Raw genomic sequence first — 8,271 nt, forward strand, 5'->3', positions numbered from 1 at the left:
TTGCTTGGTTTTAACATTTCCAAGGGGAATCATAATAATATGTAAATATAGTATTTCTGTGAACTCCCTATTTTACAGAGCTTTATGTTCTAAGATTTTTCTATACTGATTTAGTTGGGTTTCACCCATTTCTATTATAAATTATATATACACACACAGAGACTCTCTCTTTGACACACACATACACACATATACGCACACACCCCAATATTGATTTATTAGTTCTATTATGAATGACATGTAGACGTATTCCAGTTCTCCTATTTTAAATAATTCTACCATGAACTTTCAATTCCGTATCTCTTAGTGCTCATATACAAGAGTTTCTCATTAGATGGGCTTCTCATTTCACTCTCTTTTTAGGGTCTTTTTATGAAAAAATCTTTCACGTGGGTGAATTTTAACAAACTTGTATTTGTAGTTTGCATTTTGTGTTTTGTTCAAGGATTTCTCCTGAGATTCCATTTCTGGTTAAGATGTGTGCTCATGCCATTATAACCTAGATTAACTAAAAATTATGTTTGTAAGGACACTGTAGAAATGTGGTTATAAAGAAATCTATACAAAACAACTTATAAAAAGGGGTGGAATTTTCAAGATCAGATCTATTTAAGTTCAAGATTTACTCCAAGGCTACACTAAGAAACACAGTGTGATATTGCTAAAACTGTAGATAAATAGAGCAACAGAACAGAAATATTAATAGATAAGTCACAAATAGACCATGGATATGGTCTTAGATTATTGCCAAAGGTACCACAATTTAATAAGTCAATGGAAGGACTTTTCCACAAAAAGTGCTTGAAAGCCTACACATATGTAGTTTTTAAAAATCTTTGAATCTTATTTTACTATCCGCAAATATTAATTAGAAATGAATCATAGACCTAAATATGAAGGCTAAAACTATGAGGGTTTTTTAGAAAATGCAAGATAATTTCTTTATGACGTGCAAAGAGCAAATATTTTATGTGAAAGACTGAGCATGCATTAAACATAAAAGGAAAAATATTAAAATATATTTCATCAAAATTAAAATGTTCTGCTTATCTATTGCCAATATGAAGAAAGTAAAAAGGCAAACAACAGATTGGGAAAGGTATTTTTAATGCATCTATGTGCAGCAAAGGATTTGTGTCTACACTATTTAAAGCTCTATTAACAAATCAGTTGGAAAGAACAGATAAATCAGGATGGCTGGACTAAACAATTAAACCACCATTTCACAAAATTAGATATTCACATATTTAATACATAAAAATATTGCTGTTGTCATTAAAACGAGAATAAAAAATGACTACATACTCATCAGAATTTAAAGTAAAAAGAAAGAAAATGCCAAGTGTTGGCAAAGATGAGGTTTAATGGAAATTTCATACATGACTAGAATGTGAGTAAATGATACAGCCAGCTTTGATAACTCTTTAGCTGATTCTAATATCGTTAACCAAGCAATATATTAGCTACCAATACGAATCTGAGATATATGTCTAAAAAACTGAGTGCATGCATTTTAAGATGTATGTACACACATCTGTAATTAGAATTGCTACAAAATGAAGTTACCCAAATGTGTATGTAATAGACAATGTAATAAAGACACAATTTGAATATTCAAGCAATTTTTTAAAAACTATATGGTATTAAAATAATGAACTACTGATATATATCATAACAATGATGAAACTACAAAATGTTAAGAGAACACACATCAGTCAATATCATTCATGAATGAACAAGAAAGTATTTGTAACATATATAGCAGATAAAGAATAATTCACCAGAATTAAATGATTGCTACAAATCAATGAGCAAAAAAACAAAACAAATCAATTAGTAGAAAAATAAAGGACAAATACTTCATGAAGAGATATTTTATGAAGAAGAAATGCTGTTAACCAGCATGCAACTGAGAATTAATTACTATGGCTATTAGAAAAAATATAAAATAAAACATTATACTATTTCACACCCATTTGGTTAGCAAAATTAAAATTTCTTTATGCAGTAAAGTTAAAGATATGTACATAATAAAAGCCAGCAATTTTAATTCTAGGTGTATATGGTAATGGCACTTTTGCAAATATGCAGACAGGGTACTTTTAAGGAGGCTCAGTTCACATATTTACAATGGCAAAATTTAAGTAACAGTTTATGCTTCAACTATGAAAGGATAAATAGAATATAAAATTTGATATGAAGATAAAATTTATTTGCATTACAAAAAATAGAGTTCACTAACTATATATAGATCTAGATCTATCTTAACAAAGACAGATTTGGAAAACAAAATACTCTATAAAAAAATCAAGCTATAGAGTTATGACTAGACTATTATATTATTAATAAAAAAGTATGTAAATTTTAAAAGCATATAAGGTTTTTGAGGTAATGTGGAGGGCATCATGCTTAATAGATGAAAGTTGAATTTCTACTTTACTTATATTTTGTCTTTCATAAGTAAAAAATGAGATAATTCCTATACAACTAAATTTAACTACTGTCATTTCTGAAAAGCAAGTACAAGGCTGTTTATTATATTGTTTTTTAGGCTTTTCTGCATTTACATTTTGTTCAAAATAAAAGAAAACCTTGTAATTTTATTAGAAGTACAGTACATTAATTTCCTAATTGCATTCAAATAAAGTTTAGTTTGCATAATATTGAACTTTCCAGACAACCGACAACATGCCACTCTATGGGGGAATATATAGACACCTGAATTGATTATAAAAACTGCTTATTCCCAAAGAAGACAAAAGGAAATGGGAAAAGGAATGTAAAAACGTGGCTCAAATAGAAAGACAGTATTACAACCAAATACATCAGTACACATATTAAGTACAAATGAGTTAAATGGTCCACTTAAAGGGCTAACAATTTTAGATCGGATTGAAAACAGCAACAATGATATCATCAATAATCACTATATGTTTACAAGACATAAAATCAGAGAAAGATTGGAGTAAAGAAAAGTAACAAAGATATAACTGGCAAATTCTAACTAAAATAGGTAAGCAGTAAATAAATACATAAAAAGCTGCTCTGGGGGTAAAATATTAGGCATAGTTGATTTCAAGGTGAGAAAAATTTCCTAAGAAAAAGAAGTAATAGTTTTTTTTGATAACAGATCAATCTACCAAGGAAATACCATCATAATACAGACCTTCAAAATATTTTTTAGCATAGAACTTCTCTTCCAAATAAATGGGGGTAATCTGGGTCAGGTTTATCATTCCACTTGAAACATTGAACATATGAAAAATATAAAATACAATGTTTTTCAAGACACAAGACATCAAACAATGAAGAACAGAAATCTCTGAAAGATACAAATTACATAAGATCTATAATTTCCCTAGCTTGATGCCTTGAGAGAGTTTCCAGGCTATAGTACAATGAAGAGCAATTTAGGCAGAACCCAACAGACACCATGAGGAGAGGAAACCAATCTGGAAATCCAGGTGTACTCCCGTAATTAACATAATGTCCCGCCAAAGAAGTTCCTGTCCTAATCCTTGGAACCTGTGAATATTTTACTGTACATGACTAAAGGAACTTTATAAATCTGATTAAAGTCAAGAACCTTGAGATGTGGAGATTACCTGGATTAGGTGGGTAAGCCCCATTTAATCCCATCAGTCCTTAAAAATGAAGAACCTTTTTCTTCCGGAGATCAAGAAAGAGAATGGGAGAGATGGGAGCATGAGAAGGTCATGATCTGCCATTACTGTGAAGATGGAAGAAGAGGGCCATGAAGCTAAGAATGTGGGCTGAAAAAGGCAAGGAAATTAGTTTTCCCCAGAGTCTCCAGAAAGGAATGTAGCCCTGTTGGCATCGTGATTTTAGAGCAGTGAAACCCATGTTACATGTCTGACCCATGGAAATGTAAGACAATACATTGTGGTGTTTAAATTCATGTAAAATAATAAATCTTGTCATTATTTTTTATGTCAGCAGTAGAAAACTAATAGAGATAGCAGCATAGCTAGGGTTTGCAGGGCAGGCTACTAAAACAGAAGACAGTTCCCAGAGAGACAACTGTGAAGAGTATTCAGCTGAGTATAGATTGTCGTATATATGTAAAGCAATGGCCCAAATCAAGGGCAGAATTAAAGACAAAGATGTCCAGAGTTCACAAAGAACCAGAAATAGTGTCTGTTCCCGCCAGTCAGACAAAAATTTTATGATTCACAGGCCACTGGAAAGAATGTTTGAAGGTTTTTGCTTCAGTAGGTGAGTATAATTAGACCTTCAATTAACATGACTGTGATACTATCTATAAAACAGTATAAGCAAAGACGAAAAAAATCAAACATTTCCAAGTGTCCTAACTACATATGAGAACAAAGACAAAGGGTAATTCTAGAAATACAATAATATCCAGCACCACATTTTAAAGTAACAAGGTAAAACTCATAATGACTGTTAGGCTACTATCCAATTAAAATTTGCTGGCATNAAATTTGGTGAGAACAGTAAACCCAAAGGTCCAAAACATTTAAAAGTTTCATGGACTAGAAGCATGGAGAAAACTACACCAAGGTACGTCATAATCAAATTACTCAAAAACAATAATAAAATCTCAAGAGCAGTCAGAAAGATAACACTTATTATTTTTTGTCATAAGGATGACAGTATGTTTCTTACCAGAAACAAAATAAGTGAAAAGGTAATAGAACTATGTTGTTATCTTATTAATATTATTTAATTTTTTTTATTAAGCAACATCATCTTTATTTTTCATACCTTTATTTCAGAACAACAAAAATACACAACATCCAACGCTGTTGTCAAAGCAGAGAGGGACCAGGGCTTGAGGCCCTTGTTTCTTGCATTAGACATAAGGACAGGAGGGAAAAACCACCAGACATCAGCAGAGGGAGCCAGGTGGGATGGGCCACTCAAGGCTGTGAAGGAAGCCATGGGGACGCTATACAGAGGGCACAAGGCTTCCAAGTGTAAACTCCTAATCTACTTCCTTTATGCGACACACATCCCTCATCACACTCAAGACGTGGGAACCTCATCAGGAATGGCAGCACTGGATTCCTCTGCTGCCACTTTGCCTTCATTGAAACCTGGACCCAGCCTGATCGTGCAGTGGATGCCACTGGTGTGGGTCTGGGGATCCTTGAGAGAGAAACCAGAAGAGAGCAGTGTGGTTTCAAACAGCAGGACCACCAGGTCCTTGACAGCCTTGTTGTGCTTGTCTGTCTCAGCCTTCTAAAGCAGTGTCTCCATAACGGCATGGTTGAGGTTGATCTCCAGGAGCTTTTTGGCCATCATGTAGCCCACCATAGAGCTGTCCTGAAGTGCCTGGGCTTTCATGATCCACCCCATGTTGGCTGTCCAGCTGGAGGTGCTGGTCACAATGTAGCAGTGTGAAGACACAAGCCTGTTGGAGATAGCCACTTTGTAAATCTTCCTATGGAAGATTTATTTCATGAGCTTGCAGAAGTTCTCAAACTTCGCTTTGCTTTCCTCCATTTTTTCTCCTCCTCATCCTCAGGTAGCTTCAGACTCTCCTTGGTAACTGAGACCAGGCTCTTCCCATCAAACTCCTTGAGCTGCTGCATGCAGTGGGCTTGGTCATGTGCACCTCCTCAAAGCCCTGCTTCCATCCTTGCTCCACAAAGCAGAGTTGGCAGCCTGCTCTCTGCTCTCATCAGTGATGTCATAGGCGGACTTCTGTGTCTCCTTCATGCGAGAGACATACTCTGATGGAAATTCCATCTAATCTCCAGACTGGAAGGCACAAAAACACAGCAGCTCAAACAGACATAGCTGGTTAGTGGAGTCATCATAGGCTCTAAGCTTTAGGTTTTTAGAGAATCTCTCACAGAATTTCTTCTAATTCTCCTTGTCTTCTGCCAGCACAGAGAAAAGCTCAAGATACTTTTTCCTTTTTTCTTTTGTTCTTTTGTTTTGTTTTGTTTTGTTTTTGAAGCAGAGTCTCTGTTGCCAAGGCTGGAGTACAGTGGCATGATCTCAGCTCACTGCAACCTCCGCCTCCTGGGTTCAAGTGATTCTCCTGACTCAGCCTCCCAAGTAGCTGGGATTTCTGGCATGCACCACCATGCCTGGCTAATTTTTGTGTTTTTAGTTGAGATGGGGTTTCACCATGTTGACCTGGCTGTTCTCGATCTCCTGGCCTCAAGTGATCCACCCGCCTTGGCCTGAGTTTACAGGAGTGAGCCACCATGCCTCACCTCAAGGCATTTCTTAACAATGTTTTTGCAAATGACTTTCAAGATTTTTCTGTGCTGCAGCACTTCTTGGGAGATGTTCCAGGGCAGAGCTTCACAATCAATGACATCACACATCAAGTTGAGATACTTTGGTATCAACTTCTTACAGCTGTCCATGGTGAACTCGTGATGGACACAGACTTTGACGTTGTTCTTTTTCTTCTTGTTGTCAGAGAGGTCAAAGGGAGCTCCTGACAAGGGATGAATAGCAATGCCCTGGATTCCAATTGACCTTCTACAGAGAAATGCTTGAATGCCAAGTGGACTTCCTAGTCATTAGTGAGGCTCTTGCAGAATTCTCCATACTCTTCCTGGCTGATGTCATCAGAGTTTCTGGTACAGATAGGCTTGGTCTCATTTAGCTCTTCCTGATGGATATATTTCTCCTTGATCTTCATGGTTTTCTTTTTCTTATCCTTACTGCTGTCATCCTCCTCATCTGAACCCATATCTTCAATCTTGAGCTTTTCCTCATCATTTTTACCTTCCTCTTCTTTCTCTCCTTTCTCTTTCTCTGTCTCATTGTCACTGATTTTCTTCTTTCATTCATTCCTTCTCCAAATACAGGGTGATGGGATAACATATGAACTGGGATTGCTTCTTCACTACTTATTTCACCTGCCTCTGTTCTACGTACTGTCTTGTCTTTTTTAAGATGGAGGATCACTTTGGTCCTCCAGCCAATGGGCTCACTATGGTCAGCACATACAATGAAGGGAATGCCCTACAGAAGACTGACTCCAAGGCAGGCTGTTCATCATTGCTGTGCTTTGAGATCACAACCACTTTCTCTGCCACCAGGTAGGCAGAATAAAAGCCAATACCAAATTGCCCGGTCATGGATATGAATACACCAGCCTGAAGAGCCTCCATAAATGCTTTAGTACCAGACTTAGCAATGGTTCCCAAATTATTTATTAAATCAGCCTTGGACATACCAATGCCTGTGCTCAGCAAGTCAGGATGTGTTCCTGAGGGTTGGGGATGATGTCAACGTTTAGCTCTTTACCACTGTCGAACTTGGAAGGCTCTCATAGTAAATCTTGTTCAAGGGATCAGATGCATTAGAAATCTTTTCCAAAGGAAAATCTCTTTGTTGGAATAGAAGGTATTGATGATGAGAGACATGAGTTGGGCAATTTATGCCTGAAAAGTGCAAATCTCTACCTCCTCCTCTTCATCAGGCATCATAAAAGAAAAAGGATTATGAGTACTGGAGAGCAAGGGCACTGCATGGCCGAGATGCATGCAGCACCAAGGCTGCACGAGGATGACTACGAGAACAACATATTTAAAATACTGAGAGGAAAAAAACCCAGCACCTTAGAATGTCAAACTCAGTGAACATATCTTTAAAAAATAAAGGCAAAATGAACACTTATTTTAGATGCCAACCATGAAAGAATTCACCAGGAGACCCACACGAGAAAAAATGTTCAAAGTATGCCTTTAGGCAGATAGGAAATGATGTAAGATGAAAGAAGAATATATGAGATAAAGTTCTTATTTTAAGGCTCTTGGAAAGATAATAAGCCAATAATGATCGAATGTGAGGTTTATGACATATGTATAGGTAAATATATAATAATAGCATAAGATCAGGAGAGAAGAAAAAGAAGTATACAATTGTAATTTCCTAAACTATACCAGAAGTGGTATAATATGTCTTGAAGGAATACTATAAGTTAAACATGAATACTAACAATCCTAAAGCATCACTAAAACCACAAGATAGAGCAAGCACTAATAAGTACAAAGAAGATAAAATGGAATAATAAAGAGTATTGAATTACTTCAAAAGCATTTATAAAAGAGAAAAAGGGAAAACAATCAAATAAAAAAACAGATGGGAGAAATGGAAAACAAAATCTAGATGTGAAAGCTAGATTTATCAGCTTTCATATTACATTAGCTACAGTTTAAGCATCCCAATTAAAAGGCAGAGATAACCAAGTTGGATAAAAAAAAAAAAGTAAGATACTACTACATATTGAGGACTGCGCTGGGGTGGTGAAGAATG

At 35.9% G+C, this 8,271-nt stretch overlaps 1 pseudogene; it reads right to left on the reverse strand.

The window, feature by feature from the left end:
• Positions 1–5,010: 5,010 nt before the first annotated feature.
• On the reverse strand, positions 5,011–7,439 carry LOC108538519 (heat shock protein HSP 90-beta pseudogene; annotated as a pseudogene).
• Between the last annotated feature and the right edge of the window lie 832 nt (positions 7,440–8,271).

The sequence above is a fragment of the Rhinopithecus bieti genome, unplaced genomic scaffold, assembly GCF_001698545.2.
Source record: "Rhinopithecus bieti isolate Rb0 unplaced genomic scaffold, ASM169854v2 scaffold_13900, whole genome shotgun sequence".
NCBI classification, from domain to species: domain Eukaryota; kingdom Metazoa; phylum Chordata; class Mammalia; order Primates; family Cercopithecidae; genus Rhinopithecus; species Rhinopithecus bieti.